The 10,936-nt window shown below is 33.5% G+C and overlaps 1 pseudogene; it reads left to right on the top strand.

Moving 5' to 3' along the window:
- LOC139823233 (fatty acid synthase-like) overlaps nucleotides 1-10,131 on the top strand; it is an 11,423-nt pseudogene extending 1,292 nt beyond the window's left edge.
- Nucleotides 10,132-10,936: the final 805 nt, after the last annotated feature.

The raw sequence follows: 10,936 nt of genomic DNA, 5'->3' as shown, positions 1-10,936 counted from the left end.
CAGTATATTGAATTAATTATTAATGTTAATGATGAAATATTAATATTCTGAAATAAATGTTGTTAGACATAAGATCCACTGATAATCGTTTTTATCGTTATAAATAACGATGGAAACGGTTATCAGCGGATCTTATGCCTAATAACATTTATTTCAGATTATATATACATATTATATATATATATTATATATATAATATTATATATATACATACATATATATATACATATATATCGTATATATATAATTTATATTAATTTTTGTATGAAATATTTCGTTCCGTGCAAAACAAAATAATTGAAATAATAAAATAACAATGTATAATAACTATGATCGACTATGATCCAGCTTTCTTCGTAAGAGAAAAATAAGGCATCCCTCGTTTGTCATGTTTACTTTATTAATTAAAATAAAATAAATAAATTTTTCTTGTAAAAAACTTGGCGCTGCTTTTTTAAGGTCAATCCAACCAAATTTGCATAGCGCATAAACATAAGCGTAAGAAATTGATTGGTTTATATATATGTGCAAAAGGAAATAGACCAATTCATCTCTTTATGCATATGCTTATGCACCTATATGCAAGTCGGTCTGGATTAACCTTAAAAAAGCAGCGCTAAGTTTTTTACAAGAAAAATTTATTTATTTTATTTTAATTAAATATTTTTATTTTATAATGTTACTTCTTTAATTCTTTGTGATTAAAATGATTCTTTGTAATATTATAATTTTATCAAGGAGAATTAAAACTACTACCACTTGGGTTGATAGAAAGACTTTCAGGAATACAAAGATACATACTACTTGGGTCGAGTTAGGTAACACAATTTTGTTTTATTTTTTAAGAGTAGTTGCACTACAATTATTTTTCAAAGCAATATATATATATTCTCTTTGTAGTTGGCGTAATTTAAAAATTTCATATATTTTTTTGAAATAACATATCACTTAGGTTGAGTTAGGTAACGCAATTTTGTGATATAATTTTGTTAAGGAGAAATAAGGCTACTACTACCACTTAGGTTGGTACGTATCACTTGGATTAAGTTTGGTAACGCAATATTGTGATATAATAATCTCTTTGCAATTGGCGCAATTTAATTTAAAGATTTCATATCTTTTTTTGAAATACATGTCACTTGAGTTAAGTTAGATAATATAATTTTGTGAAGGAGAAATTAAAGATTTCACATCTTTTTTGAAATACATGTCACTTGAGTTAAGTTAGGTAATATAATTTTGTGAAGAAGAAATAAAACTATCATTTAGATTGGATTTTTGAATTTACAAAATACATTGCGTGTACTTGGCGCCTTTTTTTTACCTTTTTAGGGTAACTCCGGTATTTACGCCGCGCGGAGATTTACGCCGCAGAAGTCAGAAAAAATTTCTATTTTTAATCGGAATGAAGATATTTGCTCGCAATCACTCTGTTATGTGCCTTTATTTATGCCATATTAGTATTATGTTGTAATGTCAGTTCTTTACTGTTAATCCTTTGAGGCCACACTGGGTGGCGGCCACCCCACAAAAATTCAAGGCCCAATATTTTTAAGATAAGCTTTATCATCAGTGTCTCTCCACCCAGCATCCCTCGTTTGAGTCATTCTCTCGAAGATCCATGTAGTAGAAAGGCTTTAAGCTATGTCAGTTATGTTTGGCAAACATTTGAAAATTATTATAGGGGTGGTGACCACTCAGGTGTGACCTCGGTATATATTTCTTATCGCGATCAAATATTACAACATTTTTGTTCATCGAGCACATTTCGGGTTCTGCACCATACATAGTTTTGAACAACCCCACTCGGCATGTAATATTTCAGAAACATTTCTGCAAAATTCCATTTGAAATATTACACCTTTCATCAATATTTCAGAAATATTTCACGACCGTTTCTGCAACATTTCTGCAATGTTTCAATCGGCACAATTATTTCAAATGCAACTTTGCTGAAAGATTTCGGCAATATTTCGGTAATATTACTGAAATATTTCTGAAATATATCTACGAAATATTGCAGAAACACTTCAGAGATATTTCAAATACATTTTACACTGAGAAAAATGTTTTGTATTAGCAAACAAAATTTTGTTACTGACGTAAAAACTATTTGTTGATATGTGAAAAATGAAATATTTTGTAACCGGAACAAAAAAAATATATTAAGTCATGTGCGTATAGCCGCCGCGCATTTGTCCAAAGAAATCCGCTCTCTCAGCCGGTCACCACCCATCCAAGTAGTATACCGGCGCCTTGTTGCTTGACATCGATGATCGAACAGGGTAGTGGTGATCCTCTGACTCTGACGCTTCTTTCTTTCTTATACCTACTTGCTTATTTTGGTGACCATAAAGCTATCGCATAACAATATTAACAATACAGATATACGAATAAATCTTTTTTGCCAGTCAACGTCGAATATTAATTTATATTAAATATTATTAAGTATTTTATATTTTATATTAAAAATGCCATATGACAAAATTTGGAATATCAGAAAATTTTTAATATTATAAAAGAGAAAAAATGCAATAAAATGTAATAATTATATAATAATAAATTTAATTTTTTATAAGTTCTAAAGTCTGTCAGCAACTTTTCGGAAATATTACAAATACAATGTTGTATGTGAAACATTCAAAAATATAACGCGTGCAAATTAAATGTAAATAATAGTTTTATCATGTATCAGAAATGTTTCTAAACCATTACATCTGCAATATTTCTTCTGCAATATTGTAGAAATTCACTGCCTGCAATTCAATTTTTCATTACCTACGCAATCCTTCAGAAATTTTTCAGAAATATTTTAAATGCAATTTTGCGTTTGATATGTTACAGAAATATTATTTGTGCAATGCAAACGTAATATTACTTTTATAATGTTTCAGAAATATTTCTGAAATATTGCATCTGCTACATTTTTTTGCAATATTACAGACACTTACAAATATTGTAAACAACTTTCTGAAAGATTTCAGAAATATTGTTAATGCAATATTATAAAAAACATGATGCAGGTACATTTCTGAAATATTTCAGATGCATAGTTACAAATGAAATGTTAACGAAATATTTCTGTACTATTTCCGAATATTTCAATATTTCAGCAACATAACATGCCGAGTGGGACATAACTGTAAAGTACTTCACTACTACTCCCACAAGTTCCTTAAGAAGAGCATGTAATATTCCTGAAAGCATTTCTATAAGAAATTTTTGAATATGTGAACAACTAGATATATACCAATAAAGCAAGAAGTTTAAACAAAGAAAATGAAACAAAACACAAAATATTATCAAAATAAAAAGATATTTAACCGGTAGACCAATTCAAATTGTACGACAAGCTATATATGCGCGATTGTAATTCTATTAGATATCCTCGAACAGTCTAGAACAATTACATTTCGTTCGGATACATTAGCACAAATATTTCTTTTTGTACTGTCTCCTGTGAAATCAACAAACTTTTGTTGTGTGTGAATTATATTAAGATTATGTTATTATTTTACGTTTTTGTTTATCCAATAACGTGCTCTGTGAAACAATCGCACTCTTTGTCTATAACGTTTTATAAGCAAGCCCATGCTTCCTTTCTATCCTTACATTTAGATATTGAATCGAAGCTTGAAGAACTTTATTTAATAACATGAATTAATTTCCTTTTAGGGGTTCTATATTCTGATGGTTATTGTAAACCCTTTGACGAGGAAGGCACCGGATATATGCGTAGCGATACGGTCGCGGTAGTATATATCTGCAAAAGGCAAAAAATGCAAGAAGAATATATGCAACCCTCGTACATGGTAAAGTAAATTGCGATGGTTTTAAAAAAGAAGGTATTACCTTTCCATCTGTTGAAAAGCAAAAAATATTGTTGAATAAATTTTACGAGAAATGTGAAGTCATGCCCAGTGAGTTATCTTACATGGAGGCCCATGCAACTGGTACTCTTGCGGGTGATCCCGTAGAAGTTATGTGTATTGACCAAACTATATGCTCTAAAAGAAGCACTCCTTTATTGATGGGCTCGGTAAAATCGAATATTGGACATTCCGAACCCGCCAGTGGCTTTTGTCAAATCGCAAAGGTACATTTGTAATAAAATGATTTAATTAACACTGACTTTGCTTAAAATGTGATTATAGCAATTTATATTTTTTTATATTGTTACAATTATAATACATATGTATATAATACATTTATATAAAATAATTACTATATAATTATTGTTATTAAAAAGATGTGATTTCTTAAAGGTATTATTAGCGATGGAAACTGGTATAATTACGCCTACTATACACTTCAAGCGTCCGCGAAAAGAGTTAACTGCTATTATCGAAGGAAGAATAAAGATCGTCACTGAACCAACAGAAAGGGAGGGTGGTTATGTAGGTATCAATTCTTTTGGGTTTGGAGGGGCTAATAGCCACATATTATTAAAATCAAATCCTAAACAAAAAAGTATGCAAGTAGAAACCTGCACATTGCTTCTTTATAGTTTTAAGTGTGCAAGTAGAAACCTTCGCTCACAAAGCTCCTCTATGAGGAAGCTTTTATTTTATTCGATGTATAATTATTAGTATTTATTTGTTTTGGCTTCCTCATAGAAGAAGCTTTGTGAGCGAAAGTTTCTACTTGCACACTTAAAAACTGTAAGGAAGCAATGTGCAGGTTTCTATACTTGCACACTTAAAAAACTATGAGGAAGCAATGTGCAAGTTTCTACTTGCACACTTAAAAACTATGAGGAAGCAATGTGCAAGTTTCTACTTGCACACTTTTTTATTACCCTAAAACATCATTGAGACATTTTTTGAAGTCTCAATTATTGAGACTTGAGATGGTCTAACTGTCCCCCTTAGAAAGAGAAAACAGAAATCGGTAATCCCTTCACCAAGCCTCAAAAAATTCAAAATTTTATAAAGAAAAAATCCTTTTACAGATTATTAGATATACCGATAATTTCAAAAAAATTTTTTTAAAAAAGAACCTCTACCGATCATCGCCAAATTCAATACCAACCTTCCTTAAGTGATACTCTATCAATTAAAAAAAAATTCAGCCCGATATCTCAATATTTACGAAAGTTAGAGCAACCACGGACATTTATAAAAAATTAAAAAATTTTTAAAAAAAGAACCCCTTTACTTATCATCGCCAAATTCAATACCAACCTTCCTTGAATGATACTCTATCGATTAAAAAAAAAAACAGCTCGATATCTCAATATTTGCGGAAGTTAGAGCAACCACGGACATTTCTAAAAAAATTCAAAATTTTTTTAAAAAAGAACCCCTTTACCGATCATCGCCAAATTTAATACCAACCTTCCTTGAATGATACTCTATCGATAAAAAAAAAACAGCCCGATATCTCAATATTTGCGGAAGTTAGAGCAACCACGGACATTAAATCTGACATACACACACACAGACATTTTTTTTTAGGCGATATTTTAACGTTTTACAACGATCTGAACATATTGGCAGAAAAAACTCAAAAACCAATCTCTTCGTTGGTTTCTTCTACCCCTATTTCATATATAAATCATTTAAATTTGGTTGATTAGACCCAACTTTATACGCAATCAAAGGTTCATATACGAAATTCACGAAAACAAAGCTTCCTCTATGAGGAAGCAAAATCAACAATGGAGCTTCGAATGATGACTTACCTAGGCTTGTAGCTGTATCTGGTCGTATGGAGGAAGCAGTTAAAATTATCTTAGATAATGTAAGCAAATATTATGACATTTATTTCAAAAATAATTTTTGACATTAGTTTTTTGTATTATTATATAAATATAAAAAACATAACAATTAAATATACACACGTGTATTTATATAGTGTCTAAAAAGATATTTGCGTACACAATCACTTTTGAAATTATTTCAAATTTGCACAAAAAAGAAAAGTCAATGTATTAAATATATATTTATTTAATATATTAAGTAATAATAATGCATTTAATAATTGCTAAAGTAAAACACTGCAGAATAAGATAATATTATCGTCCTTTTTTGTGTAAAATTATTCCAAGAATTATAGGATGTACATTCTTGTTACTGAATGCAGGTGCGAAATCGACCAATAGATGCTGAGTTTATATCTCTGCTACATCATATTCATAATGATGATATAGAAGGTCATCCTTACAGAGGATACATGATAACTGGGTCTAAAATAGCTCATAATACAATTAATAAAATAAAACATACTCCATATGTCAGAAGATCGATTTGTTTTATATTTTCTGGATTAGGATCTCAATGGTTTGGGATGAGTAAGTAAATATACTATTATAAAATATTTTAAATGTACATTCAACAAAGAAGAATTTTAAGTTATAGAATATATAAGTATACAGAATGTACAAATATAGAGTGTACAAATCATGATCATAACATATTCTTATCTAGTATGTTATCAAACTTATAATGATATATACTGTCACGACTTTTTGCACTCCCGGACCGCTCCGGGACGTGTGCCGGATCAAAAGGACTTAGGAGAGCGGGATGGTTGGCCTCTCCAGTGATTTCCTCGCACCTCCGATACTCCACGAAATGTTCCGAGTGTTGGGCGCCAGACGCGTACATTCGCGTCCACGAAATCGCGAAAAACGAGACGCAAAACGAAGTGTGGAGGTGCGTGGAATCGGCTAGCTTGACCTAATCACGGGCGGGGTTAATGAAGGGCAGCGCGATTTTCGGCGGGGTGACACGTTAATTTCACACTCAGTCAGATAACAAAGAAAATAACATTTATTGAGTACGGGTTGTCGAGAAAATAACAACGTTTATCCATCCGGCTTCGATCAAACACAAGATAAATTCAATAAACAAATCAAGAAATTGAGTCTCTAATAAACACGCTGAAGGCTCTATTCTCAACAATTAATAATTCGAGTCGAAAATTATAATACGCAAGAATACTACACTTAATATCACTAATGAGAGTGAGGTTCAACGCAAAATGTCGCGAAATAATGGTACGCTTGGATTGCGTGAAAACCACGTCCGGAACCGTACGAAAACTCTGTCGCAATGATATCTTAACTTAACGCGAGATATTCTGCTCGGGCGCAACGGGGAGGCGCCGAGTCATTTAACCAAGCAAGTCGCGATATCGCTAATAACCACGGAACGCCAGGAAGAACTACGCAAGTAACATCTAAACGCACGAAGCGTGTGAACGCCGGTAATTTCTTAACGCGAGCATAGGACGCAACGCAAGTAATACCGGACGCAAGTTTCTCAATGCAAGAACACAATCATCAACCCGTAATAACGAGATCCGAACACAAATCGATACGCTAACATCGACGCTCGAACACAAGAATTTCTCGACGCGAAGAAACGGTAACGCAATTGACGAAATACCGGCCCGTATGCGGCCGTACACCAAGGTCGCGAGGACAACGCAATATACTCGCGATATCGAACTCATTAACGCCTATCGCGATCTCCAGGGATTCGCCATAACGCTTGTACCACGGTTCCGCGGCCACGATACCATCCCGAGGCCCTTCGCTCTCGTTATCGATCGCGAAATTACACTCGATCTTAACATGCGTTATCCCGAGCGAGAGCGTGCACCGGAGGGCGGTGTCGTGGCTTTACATATCGCGATTTACGGGCAACCTCACCGGTGATACACCTCCTCCTGGGCTCCTCGCCGTCACCGTCCACCAACGATCCTCGATCCGCCAGATATAATTCGGAATACCCGACTCGGGGTGGCTATCGCGTATCTGAACAAACTGTATCTCGCCGACGGACGACCAGAGAGTGAAAACGCTAGACCCGCTCGATTGCGGAATCGTTACGGTACCCCTTCCTGAGGGGCGCGCGAGCCAATCGGGCGCGAGCTTGCAAGCCCGCGGTGTCCCGGCGCAGTGCTGTCGATACGAGATCCTTCGGGGGCGGGCAACGGTCCCTCGGCGGCGTGCGACTCCTCAAATTTTTGTCCTTAGCGGCGGACGGAACTCGGTTCTCGCCGGTGTGCCTCCGGTTTGACCCTGGGGCGGTGATCAGTCACCCCGTAGGTCGATGTTTTGTGGAGATCATTTGCTGAAGCCGGGTGTTTACCCAAGCGCTTGGGGCCCCGCTATCGGCGGCCTCGTCCGTCGCTGCCGCACGTGCCGCCCGCCTGCCGCGTTGCTCTCGCCAGCCCGCGATCTCTGCTGCTTCCGCGTTTGCCACCCCTCCAGGGTTATCGATCGTCCTTGATTTCCTTCGCCAAGTACTCCCTCGAAGGTTTGCCGTGGTGTGGGTGAGGTGCCGCGCGTATTACATTGCATAAAAAAAACAAAAAAGTAATCAAAATGCGGAAACGCGATTAAATACGACCCCTGGAGATCTCGTCGTTGCCTCCCTGGTCTGTCCCTGGGCGCGAAATTCCGCGCCTTGTGACGGCGGCGGGGCGCCGCGACCGTGCGGCGAACCGCAACGTCACAATACATAAAAGTTTGATTTATTGTATACCTGCATTTATTAAGAACTTAAATTATTACAGTTAACGAATAAAATTAAATTTTATCCTAAAACAAATACTACAATATGGGAAGAGGCTGCAGTTTCTTACGTATTCTTACCAATAACAAAAAAAAATCTAAATATCTAAATACTTGGATGCACATGTACATATTGAATCTATATAGGTACATACATCTATATATTGAATAATTTAGAAAATTTATTAAAATTTTAATGGGTCGCGCTCTAATGAAATTCCCAGTGTTTGCCAAGGCAATCCAGAAATGTGGTATCGTTTTGAGATCTTACGGCATATCACTTACAGATATTTTAACAAATAATAATAAAAATATTTTTGATAATATTTTTAATTTTTTAATGAGTCTTATTGAACTACAGGTAAGAAAAAAACTCTTTATTTGGCCTTCATAATACTTATACTATATATATATATATATATATATATATATATATATATATATATATATATATATATTATATATTTATATTTATATACCATATATTATAAAAATAATTTTTAAAAATTACTTTATAATTACTTCATAATTCTAATTTTTATTTAAATCAAATAAGAAGCTATTTCTTTTATATGTATCACAGATTGGATTAGTTGATCTTTTAACATCTATTGGTGTAGTCCCCGATTTTATAATCGGTCACTCCATTGGTGAACTAATTTGTGGATATGCCGATGGATGTTTAACGGCCGAAGAAACGATTCTGTCGGCATATTTCATCGGTTTAGCCCTTCACGAGTCGAAAATAATTAATGGCTCCATGGCTGAAATTAATTTCAACCTTAAAACCTTAAAAGTTATGTGTCCTTCGGATATCGATATAGCTTGTTACAATAGTTCTTCTAATTTTATTGTAAGCGGACCAACAAATTCTATAAAGACATTTCTCACCAAATTGCAGGTATATATATTAATGGTTATAAACAATATAATCTTTCTTCTATCTAGTTTCTTTAATTGTTTTGTTAAAACAAGCAATTAATAATACTTATGATTTTATTCATTCTTTTAGGCGAATAGTATATCTATAAAAGAAATTTCTTGTGGTTATGTACCTTTTCATAGTCGTTACATCAAACCTGCTGTAGCTAAGTCTGAAGAATACTTGAACCGAACATTACTATAAAAAAAGTTTCACAGCTCAAAGTGGCTAACAACATCCTCTCACGAGTACTCCAATACTCTATACCTTTATGTTCAAAATATTATACAAATCACTTGTTATCTCCGGTGTTATTCGCAAAAACGATACGTTCAGTTCCAAAAGATACAGTGACGATTGAAATATCTCCTCAGAATATTCTTCAACACATTTTAAACAATTATTTATACTCTACAGTAACAAACGTAGCGCTATATATGAACGAACCGAGGATCGTAATAATGAGATATTTTTAGAATCAATCGGAAAACTTTATAACGCAGGATTGCAGCCACAGATTGCAAATCTCTATCCGACAGTGGAATTTCCTGTAAGCCGCGGTACCCCAATAATTTCTCCTCTCATAAGGAATGCATATTTTTTGTTTAGGCACAAATGGACAAATTATCGAAAAACAAACACTTTCATAAATTTTGAAATATTTAAGTGAAATAGTCAGATGAGAACATGTTCAATATAATAGCGAATTGGAACTTTAAACTCTTTTTCAAACTTGGTTAGTTTTGTCATCTAATTTCAAAATCACATCTCTCTGTATTTTGAAGACATTCTATCACCTTCCTTATCTCAAAGATAAATGTATTTTTATACATATGTTAATCCTTTTATGCCTATTACAAAGAGCAGATAACAGTGATATTTTAGAATCTGAGCTTCAATTTTACATCAAATCTTGAATTGAGTAATTTCTACAATTAATTCGTTTACACGAAGATTATATAATAATTTCTAATGACGTTTGCAGATGGGATCATTCAGAAGATTTGTTTGTAATGCAAATTCATAAAAAAAAAAAAAAAAAAAAAAAAAAATTGACAAAAAGGAAATGGTTGTCAGTATTAGTACAATTGATGAAAAATTTGTGTATTTAACGGGCCATGTCGTTAATGAAAAAAATTTATTTCCTGCTATGGGATATCTTTTTTATATCTGGGAAATGATCGCATCGTTAAAAAACCAAGAATATAGCAATACACCAGTTGTATTTGAAGACGTTAATTTTATACGTGCTACAGTGTTATCACAACAAAATGTGATCGAATTAACTCTCTCGATTCAAGAAGGTAATATTATTACGTAAACAATTAATTTTCTAGCGTGTTTTTTATTTTTTAATTAGATTTTAAAGCTTATGCTGCTTTTATGGCGTAATATATATACTATAATTAAAATGTAAAAAATATACAGAGAAAATATATGAGAATAACTAATCTTAGCGCGGAATCTTCTTTCTTTTCACAAGTCAACTG

The sequence above is a fragment of the Temnothorax longispinosus genome, chromosome 12 (genome assembly GCF_030848805.1).
Source record: "Temnothorax longispinosus isolate EJ_2023e chromosome 12, Tlon_JGU_v1, whole genome shotgun sequence".
Lineage (NCBI taxonomy): Eukaryota > Metazoa > Arthropoda > Insecta > Hymenoptera > Formicidae > Temnothorax > Temnothorax longispinosus.
The sequence above is the reverse complement of the archived record's forward strand: the minus strand, read 5'-3'. Positions and strand labels throughout refer to the sequence as shown.